Raw genomic sequence first — 10,632 nt, 5'->3', positions numbered from 1 at the left:
TTAACATTTTAATCAAAATATTTATTAAAATCAAAATGTAAATATTACTTCTCAGTGGTTATCATACATTGTAATATATATATATATATATATATATATATATATATATATATATATTCTTTTTCTTAGACACAAAAGCTTAAAACTTAGATTTAAAAGGCAACTGTAAATGAGCAATCTGTAATTGGTATATTTTTCTCCTTCCTCCCAAGCCAGTAGACAACCTTGAAAATGACAATGCTGCTGATAAGGTTCTTAAATTCAACATCAGTTCCCAGGAAGCATAAAGCTCTAACCATAGAAACTAGCCAGTCACTACAGTACAACACATTCTGAAGAATGACAGAGGAGGAATATCAATAATTTCAGCTGCTCAAATGGACGGTTCTGACATCAACAATATTAAGTGACACATTGAAGGGCATTACTCTGGTTAATAGTGAAGGTGAGAAAAAAAGTTCTCAGTTTCCCAACTCTTGGATTTTTATTTATTATACTAAAAACCATGGCTGGGTGTAGCTCAGTGGTAGTGCCCTGGGTTCAAGCCACAGAAGAAGATAAAAAAGAAAGAAAACAAGGAAAGCAGAAAAGAAGGGAGGAAGAAAACTTCCCAACTCTTATGGGACAATATGAGCCTATCATTTGAATGTCTCCTTACAGCCTGATGCTTGATGTCATATAAACCAATAATCTATGATGAATTTTTTCATCTGTCAACCATTTTATTTTTAGTATAATATTCAATATAGATATACATGACTTGCTATGCTCTTCAATTTGATAAAATTAGAGGATGAATAAAACAATAATTTCCCTTAATGTGTATTAAATAATTCCAAAAACACAATTATGTATATTAGTATGAAAATGAATTATACATTTTTTTTTGGTACTGGGGATTGAATCCAGGGGTCTCAAACACTGAGCCACATCCCCAGCCCTTTTTTATTTTTTTTTTATTTTGAGACAGAGTCTTGCTAAGTTGCTTAGGCCTCACCAAGTGGCTGAGGCTGGCCTTGAACCAGCAATCCTCCTGCCTTAGCCTCCTGAGCTGCTGGGATTACAGGTATGCCCACCATGCCTTGCTATATAAATATCTTGACCATTTGCCAAATAGATTTAAAACATATATATTGTGTATATTCTATATAATAAGTATATGATACAATAATCATTTTACATCATTATGAAATTAAAATGAGCCAATTTTCATCTTTCCTATCCAGAACTTTCTAAATTCAAAAATTTCAAAGAGATTTTATAATGCTATGATGCTGCTTATGAATATTAAAGGCTTTAATAGATACTTGCATGAAAAAAGAAAATGAGCTTTTTCAGTAACAGTAACAAATTTACAGCATAAGTATACTTGCTGATTCCCCTTTGAGTTAAAAAATAAGATTTTGGTAATATATGGCTTTGGATCCTTAGAGTTTAACTTGATCATAGATCATAATTATCTACATTACTATCCTAATAATTTGGTTCCTTCTTATAAGAAAATATTCAGTATAAGAAATTAGTCCATTGCATAGCTCCAAAAGAACACTAACTTTTCGATATTCAAAAGTGACAATATTAATTGCATCCAAAAAAGAAATATGTGGGATAATGTCAACATCATGGCTAATAATTATTGTGGATCTCAGAATTAGAGTGCTCAATGTATTAATTGGGAAAAATTCTTTTGAATGTGATGTTGTCATCTTTTTTAATCTTTGAATACAGTTGAACTCAATAAATTTCAAATGAGAAAAGAAACATTAGGTTTGTTTTCTTTCTGGCTCTAGTAAATAAGAATGACAATTGCAAAGCAGGTATTCCAAAATATGAAACAAAATTATCATTCTTGCCAAGAAAAAAAAATCTTCTAGCATCTGTTGCAACACAGAGTCATTATAATGCAATTAGACAGACTAAGGACCAGATGCTAAGGAAGCAAAATATAAAAGATGAAGCATGGTATTATTTTGGTTAATGAATTTAATTCCAAATGTTACAGAAGTGACTCACAGACTTTCTTTTTTCCCCAAAAGATCAGTGTCACATGTAATCTAATGGGAAAAGTAGATTCTCTCTCATAATATACTAGATGTTTGAAAATGACTAAACTGTCTCACAGGTAGATGAATAATTCATTAATGGTGAAAATATTTAAATCTGCACCTCAAACCAGTAAGAGTTGGGTTGTTTTGTAAATGTGTATTTTGTAATATAATTCTAGGAAAAATGATTTAAAAAATATAGTATAAAAATATTTAAAATAAAATATTTCTCTCTAGTAGTCTCAAACTGGAATTAATGTATAATGAGAATATATGCTAACATATACTGAAAATACAAATTTAAATTCTACTCCAAAAAAATATATAGGTAAGAGTAAAAATACTTTATTAGGTCCACAGCCCAAGTACTGGTTATTTTGAAAATAAAATTCTATTGTACAATAAGGTTGTTAAAATGAAAGTCCAAGAGCAAAATGGAAATGAGAGAAGAAAAATGAGTGAATTAAGAACCTGCTAATTCAGATTTATTTTAAAAACTGAAAATAAATAAAATATAGAAGACTATTTTACGCAAACAAAAATATTATTGTCCATACATGTGTAATGATAGTTTCTCTCAAGAAGTAGAATCTGTGTTTCATTAATGATGCTTAACACTTTTGTAGTTTACTGTACCATAGCATAACTTCAGTATTTCTGGATTGCAATTCCCAGGATAATTATCAGAACAAAGGAGGCACACTGATTGGTATTTAGCTAAACTCGTCAGCCCAAATCACAAAGTTTTTTTTTTTGTTTGTTTGTTTTCTTTGTTTCTTTTTTTTTTTTTTTTTTGGTATCAGGGATTGAACCCAGGGCATTGTACCAATGAGCCATACCCCTAGCCATTTTTATGTTTTATTTTGAGAGAGGTTTTGCTAAGTTGCTTAGGGCCTCCTTAAATTGCTGAGGCTGGCTTTGAACTTGTGATTCTCCTGCCTCAGCCTCCTGAGCCTCTGGGATTATAGGTGTGTGCCACTGCCCTCAGTAATCATAAAGTTCTTTAAGGACTTTCTCTCTTAAACATAGTCACTTCAGATCATTGCTAATGTTTATAACAAGGCAATCAACTTTATTTAGATATTCAGGAACTGTTCCTTTCATCATATAACATTTTTTTTTTTTTTTTACTAAGGATGAGCATTGAAAATATGCAGGACAGTACAACTTCTATATTCATTATGAGTATGATAAAAACAAGCCTTTTTCTCATTCACATAAATATGTATTGAATGAATTGGCAAAATATCTATAAACAAAACCATATTATTTTCAGCAATAGCAACAGACTATAAATAATGAAAGCTAATCCTTTAGTTTTTCTCCTGAGATATTCACTCAACATATATTTAACTTCTTCTCAAGGTAAGTGTCAGAAAGCTAGAACAGATTGTGCTGTAGTCAAAGCCAGATTGACACAAATTTCCACTATAGACAAGGGGACAGAATATTTCATACATACAGGCAACAATGTAATATATAGGGATCTCTTAAACAAAAGTGTTATAGTAAATACATGGTAACAAAAGGTAACCTTTCTATTGAGCCAATATTAGGTAGTGTTTAAAAATATATTATTTTAGGGCCAACTGTTTTGTAAACAAAGAATTAAAAACATGGAGAATACCTAGTGAGTTATTTAAAAAGGAGTATAAAACATAGCAACTGCTTTCAAGAATGTTAAAAGAAATGGTTGTGGAATCAAAAATAATCTGCAGAAATAATTAACAAGTAATTAATTTGAATAGTGGGTATAAATAATTATATGGAACAAAAGTTAATAGAACAAAATGAGGCTTAGAACAGTTAGTGATACTTGAATTGGATTTTTAAGATGGGGGCAATTAATTAGCAAAATTTGATGGCGGGAGAAAATTCCAGAAAATGGGAATGAGCCTAACAAAGCAAGAGTAGTGAATAATGAACTGGCTTCCATAGGAAAGAGAATATTTTATGCTGTGTATATATATATAGATGAGACAAAACAACTCAAACCCTAAAAATTGCACAGTCAATGCAGTTTTCTGAGAAGATTCACATTGCTCTCCACTCTACTAAAAAGTTCTAGAAATTCTATTAATCTAAGAATTACACAACTGATCTGCTAAAAGCCTACAGTCATGAATTTTGGATAGATAGTTATTACACTGTTATTATAGCTTAATATAGCCAATCTATTATGCATGTGTGTGTGCATATGTTTGTATATTTCAAAACATCATGGTATACACAATAAATTATACAATTTTATTTGTTGATTTAAAAATAAATTGTTTTTAAAAAGTAAATCATATTATCCACACATGATGATGATGATGATGATGCATGCATATCTATAGTCCCAACTACTAGGGATACTGAGGCAGGAGGATAAACTCCTGGCCCAGGAGTTACAGCCCAGCCATGTCAATATAGAGATTCCCATCTCAAAATAAAAATACTCATACTATTTTTTAGAATATTTTTTAGTCGTTGAGGACCTTTATTTTAATTAATTAATTTATATGTTGTGTTGAGAATCAAACCCAGGGCCTCATGCATGCTAGGCAAGTGCTCTACCACGGAGCTACAACCCCAGCTCATATTCATACTATTTTAAGAAGTTGAGCTCAGAGAAACAGACAGTGGAGTACTAGTAGCCAAGGCCTAACAATTGGGGGAAATAGGATAATATTGGTCAATTTGTACAAACTTTCAGTTATAAAATTAATAAATTCTGGCATCTAATATATAGCATGGTAATTGGACTTAATAAGTCTATACGGTGTATTTGAAATTTGCTAAGAGAGATCTTAAGTGTTTTTACCACAAAAATATAATGGTAACTCTGTAAAGTGACAGATAATGTTAATTAAGTTGATAATAGTAATAATTTTACAATGTATATGTATATTAAATAATCACATGGTATACTTTGAATATATGTAATTTTATTTATCTATTATATTTCAATGAAGCTGGTATAAAGTAACTCAGAGTTCTTATCACATTTTACTGCTATAGCACTTACATATTTTATCTCATTCACCCCTCAAAATACTGAACCTGAAAAGTAATGTTCTCACATATGAAAACTGAGGCCTATTGTTAAGAATACCTGTCAATGTCACATAACAAGCATTTGGAGTTGGAACTTCTCCCATGTGTCCTGATTACAAATAATTACCTATTTCTATAATTTCCTTGGGTCATTGAAAATCTGAAGCTTTTATCATGAACATGTCTAGACTATCTAGATGCACTCACTAATCAAATATGAAAAGAAAATTTGTTTTAAAATATCATCTCAACTTGAAATCTGCACATAAAATAACCTTTGTTCCAAGATAGACTATGGGACAAAACAGAAGCAGAAAAACTGAAACAGGCTACCACTGGAGACCTGAGTACTCTTGAATTTAGACAATCCAGGTCATTAGTCATAGAGTCCTAAGGGGAAAAAGCATGTCTGGTTCCACACTAGTAAAGCCAGAAGCTCTCTAATTTGCATCCCTTATTTGGCTGAGGATATCAGATGTGTTCAGGTTGAACAAGTTCAAGACTCTTGCTTGAGTAATTTTAAGGAACGTAACACATTCTGAATAGTAATTGGCTATTTAATAATCCTGTTTGCAGCGCCAATATAAGCTAGCTTCACTCTTATGCACAGAATAGGACTAACTGCCTTACTCAGTGCTAGGACAAGAAATCTTCATCTGCATATAAGCTTTAAAGTCAACCTGATATAAAATCCTGAAATACATTTTGAAAATGAATGGATTAGTGATAAAATTAATGAGAAAACTAAAGTCTCTGAAATGAAATATTTTTGGCATGTGATAACCTGATATGCTGCCCTCAAAAGTCCCTTGCAATTAGGTTTGCTGAGCCATCACAGCATAGCTTTTCTTGCGTTATGGGTATTATATTAACCAAGCCAACTTGTCTATTAGTCTTTGTCTCACATCACTTTTCAACACTAACTTTTACTCCTTTTAGGCCAATCTATTCATAGCTGACTTTTCTCAATGTGCTGCTCCACTATCTTATACAGGCTCCCCAGTACAACTACTGCTATTGCCAACTACAATTCCCTCATCTATTAAAATGTTCTTCAACATTGGCCTCATTTTCTATGACTTTACATACTCTCCACTGTTTGATATCTAGCCTAGCTTGATTCCAATTGACTTATTAGAGTGTTACATACAAAGAACAGCACCTTAGACTTTACTTGCTTAAACGTTGTGTTTAAGTAAACACATACACATATATTCATGTGTGTGTGTGTGTGTGTGTATATATATATATATATATATATATATATATATATATATATATATATATATGTAGTTACACATACAGATTTGCCATTATTCTTCAAATAGTATTTATCAAAATACTGGAATTGACAAATGCTTCTCCAATACCCAATGCAGAATTATAACTACTACTGTTTCTCTCCAAAGGTCTACTTACTCTTTGCTAGGAAAACATCAAATATAATTTTAAAAGATCACTGTGGATTCTCTGTGGACAGTGAAAAGAAGGGAATAAAAAGCACAAGTGGCAAAGATGAGTTAGGAGGGGACTACTGCTAGTGGCTATACTTTAAGGGTAACATAAATGAAGTGTAACTTAATTTAAGGGTAACTTAAATTGGAATGAAACCAAAAGGTATGTATGGTATATTTCCACTTTTTCAGCTGTTCCATGAACCTATTATTCACATATTGGAATATCTGGCATATTTCATATAGTGGCTCTTCCAAACCTTCCTACAGTTTTTCAGGTTCACCAATTGCTTCCTTCCTTTCTACCTCCCACCCTGTATTTATTAAACAGAGCAACATCCCTCCCTCACTATCCCTTCCTTCCTCTAACATCTTATGTGCCTTTGCCCTGTCTTATTAAGTGTGCACAAAAACTTCTCTCTAACCTTCTGAGTTACTTTAGATTCTCTCCAAACACACACCAGGATTTGGAATTTAGGTACTTCTTCTGGCAAATGATTTCAGAAAGTACAAAAAAGGAGAGAAAGCGAGATTAGGAAATTGCAGAAGACAATACAGGATGTGTTAACGCACACATTGCTACTGGGGACAATTGGAGCTCAATCACTTCTGTGAATCTTGAGAGGCTGTGAAGAATTGTCTACCAGAGGATTAGGTGACTGAGTGCTTTCTCTATGACTCCCATTTCCTGGTCATTAAAGGTCACTTCTAGTGGCATTAAAGACTGCTCTCTCTAGGTTCATTCCTTTTTGCAGGAGAAGCTCTGTGTCCTACAATAAGTCTTCAGGCACAGCAGTTGAGTAAGACATAAGAACTCTGGAGACAAGTATGTCAGAATTTGCAGTGAACTCAGGTGGGAAAGGAGATATTGGGAAGAGCATCAGCAATGCCTTCTTCATCTTCTTTATTCTTTAGAACCTATTTATTTCTCTGCTCCAATGAAACACTTCTTAAAGGAATTACTGTTAGACACCATATAAGTCACTTTATACATTCTTTAGTTAAAAACTATTATTTAAAGATTGGAAAATAAGGCCCCTAAATTCTTCAGTTGATTTTGGGAATGCTATTTGTAAACTATTTTGTCCATAAAAATATATAAGCGGGGCTGGGGATGTGGTTCAAGCGGTAATGTGCTTGCCTGGCATGCGTGGGGCGCTGGGTTCGATCCTCAGCACCACATAAAAATAAAATAAAGATGCTGTGTCCACCAAAAACTGAAAAATAAATATTAAATGTTCTCTCTCTCTCTTCTGTCTCTCTCTCTCTTTAAAAATATATAAGCAAGTTTTATATATTTTATATTAATAATATTAAAACATATTATAATACCTTGACACTACATTGCCATTTATCAACATGTAACCTTTTAATGCTTACCAAAGATTAAAATCTACCAATGTCTGTTGAACTCTATACCTCTATTCAATTTATCATTTTTTTATAATTTGCAGGCTTTTAATAGGCTGATTAGAAACCCCTGAACCACAAAACCTATTTATATTTCAAAATACTCTTTAGAGAATTTCTTTTTACATGTGCTACAAATGGCCTTCAGTCAAAGCACATTTTTTATGTTGTTTTGTGGTTGTTTAAAAGCAATAAAAATATTTTTGGAGTCCTGTAAATCTCCAAGGTAAGTGTTTAAAAATTGTGCTTGTAGGAATCTGTCAGTATTTTGGTAAATATTATCTGAAGAACAACTATAAGCAAATTTGAACAGCAGGCTAGTTTGCACAGAAATTATTTTATTCATCGGAATGTCTTCACATGTGGTATACATTATTTTTGGTTTGCCTCCATTTATGATTAACAACTGTGACTTCAAAGGTAGTTAAATTATATAATTTGTTGAATAAATGGTAGTATCTATAGTAATGGACCAATGTATATAATTCAACTTAATTCATATTTATATATAAAGGAAGGTATACATATGTCAAAATTTCACCACACTGAACCCCACAAATTTGTATAATTATTATGTATCAATTTAAAGACTAAAAACAATACACTTCAAAATTTGTTTCAATGAATTAATTTAAAGCATCTAGCTAAAATAGAAAAATTCATTATTTTTAATTATATTACAAAACTTCTCCTCATTGCTCTTTATTCAAAGGACTTTGGTAGAAGTCACTGGTGCTCATTTATATTGCAAGGAGATTTTTCTAGATTTCCTGATAATTTAGTAATAATTTCCATACCCCTAGTCACTTTTCATTATGCAGACATAGTCTCTTAACTTTCAAAAATAAAATCTTTACATAATATATTTTCAGAATGATTTGAGTTTAATTAAAAAGAACTTTCCCACAGATTCTTGGATTGAGTTTTGAATGTGTAGTTAAGCAAAGCAGAAAATTATCTCTGCTTTTGGCAACTTTAAAGCTGACTAGGAAGGTACTAAAGAGGCAGTGACTTCCCTGAACATTTTCATTTCTTTCCCTCTCCATCTCTCAACCAATATTCACAACATTTACCCAAAGACAGAGACTAAGTTTTGACTGGTTGGAAAAAAAATCCATCTATTTAAGGTTCTTCTTTCTCTAGCTCTCATTTCAATTTCAAGTGCTGTCTCAATATATATATGTATGTATATATATATATATATATATATATATATATACATACATATATATATATATATATATATATATACATATATATATTGTGTGTATGTGTCTGTGTGTGTGTATCTGTCTATGTGTATATGACTGAAAAGATATGATTTTGGCCTGACCATAAAGAATCAGAAAACTGAAAAGGCAAATAGATGATTCTATCCTGAAAATCTCAAGTGAGTTGGTAAAAGAAATCTAATAATTAAGTTAAAATAAGCAAAATCCAAAAATGCCTTTTGTTCTAATATTCAATTAATACTCTAATAACCATCAGAATAAAATGTCTTAGATAATATTAATTTTGATCAAAACAGACAATACTAAATATTAAAATAAAAATACTCATGCTTTTTTTCCTGGGTAATTTTTCCTGTAGAATTCATTCATTCATTCATTTAGCTAATCAATTGAATTCTTATTACCTACTACATAGGTATTAACTGTTAAAGTTTTAATGATGAAATACAAGGGACATAGGAAACCTAATAAAGTATTAGTCTTTCTTCTCAAATGTATAGCCACAAACATCATTAAGAGTGGTTTATTTTTCATAAGTAAAACCATAATTCATTATTAGAAATGCTACCTGGGTTAGTTAAATTGATGAGATTCTTTAGTTATGAAAAGGAATGTAAAAAATAAACTGATAAGTGAGCCAGGGAAAAATAATAATTTGATAGAGTATTTAAAGATCAGATGTATGGTGCATTTGCTTTCTGCATATCACCCCCATTTCATATAATTGGAACAGTATCTGAATGAAAATAACAAAAATGTCAGCATGGCACTGATTGTTTCAGAAGCATGTGACAAGCAAGACTGGACAAAAGAAAATACACTATGAAACTGAAATAAATGAACATATATAAATATATATATATATATATATATATATATATATATATGCAGATATATCTCCCAAATTAAGAGAGGAAATAGAGAAAATCATTATAATAAAAATTTCTACCCCCTTAAAGATGTGCCTACCCCAACCCTCAGTTATGAATATCTAGATTAAATGCCATTAAAAATCAATTATCCATTTCATACATTTAATCTAAATGTTGTACTCCATTAGAATATATCAAAAACATAAATTTTACTGAAAGAAATGGACCATAGCAAATGAACATATAACTTTAAAACAGCAGAGTTTACAATTTTTTAATTCTTTAGTTATTAGTATTAAAAAGATATACTTCAATTTTTAGGTATTACAGTTAAGTAAAATATCCTATCTTTTCATGGTTTAAGTTTCCGAACTTTTCCTTCAGTAAATAAGTAAGAAAACATCATTTTTACTGACCAAAAAAGGGAGACTTTGATATATAGTATAGATTCAAGTATTTATACACATGGATCATGCTTTCATTTGGTTAAAAATGTCATAGACAAAAATCCTTACTTATACAGAAATATCAAAGAATAAGAATGAAGAAAAAAATTAAAAATTGAATCTTTATGTATTTG

General features: G+C 31.0%; 1 protein-coding gene across 11 annotated transcripts in view; it reads right to left on the bottom strand.

Moving 5' to 3' along the window:
- The window catches only part of Dmd (dystrophin), a 2,205,817-nt gene that overhangs the window by 1,984,401 nt on the left and 210,784 nt on the right, over nucleotides 1–10,632 (bottom strand). The gene's annotated exons all lie outside the window — the stretch shown is intronic.

This window comes from Marmota monax, unplaced genomic scaffold (genome assembly GCF_021218885.2).
Source record: "Marmota monax isolate L192 unplaced genomic scaffold, Marmota_monax_Labrador192_F-V1.1 WCK01_AAM20220418_F8-fsc00075, whole genome shotgun sequence".
Classification (NCBI taxonomy): domain Eukaryota; kingdom Metazoa; phylum Chordata; class Mammalia; order Rodentia; family Sciuridae; genus Marmota; species Marmota monax.
This window is presented reverse-complemented; position numbering and strand designations above follow the sequence as displayed.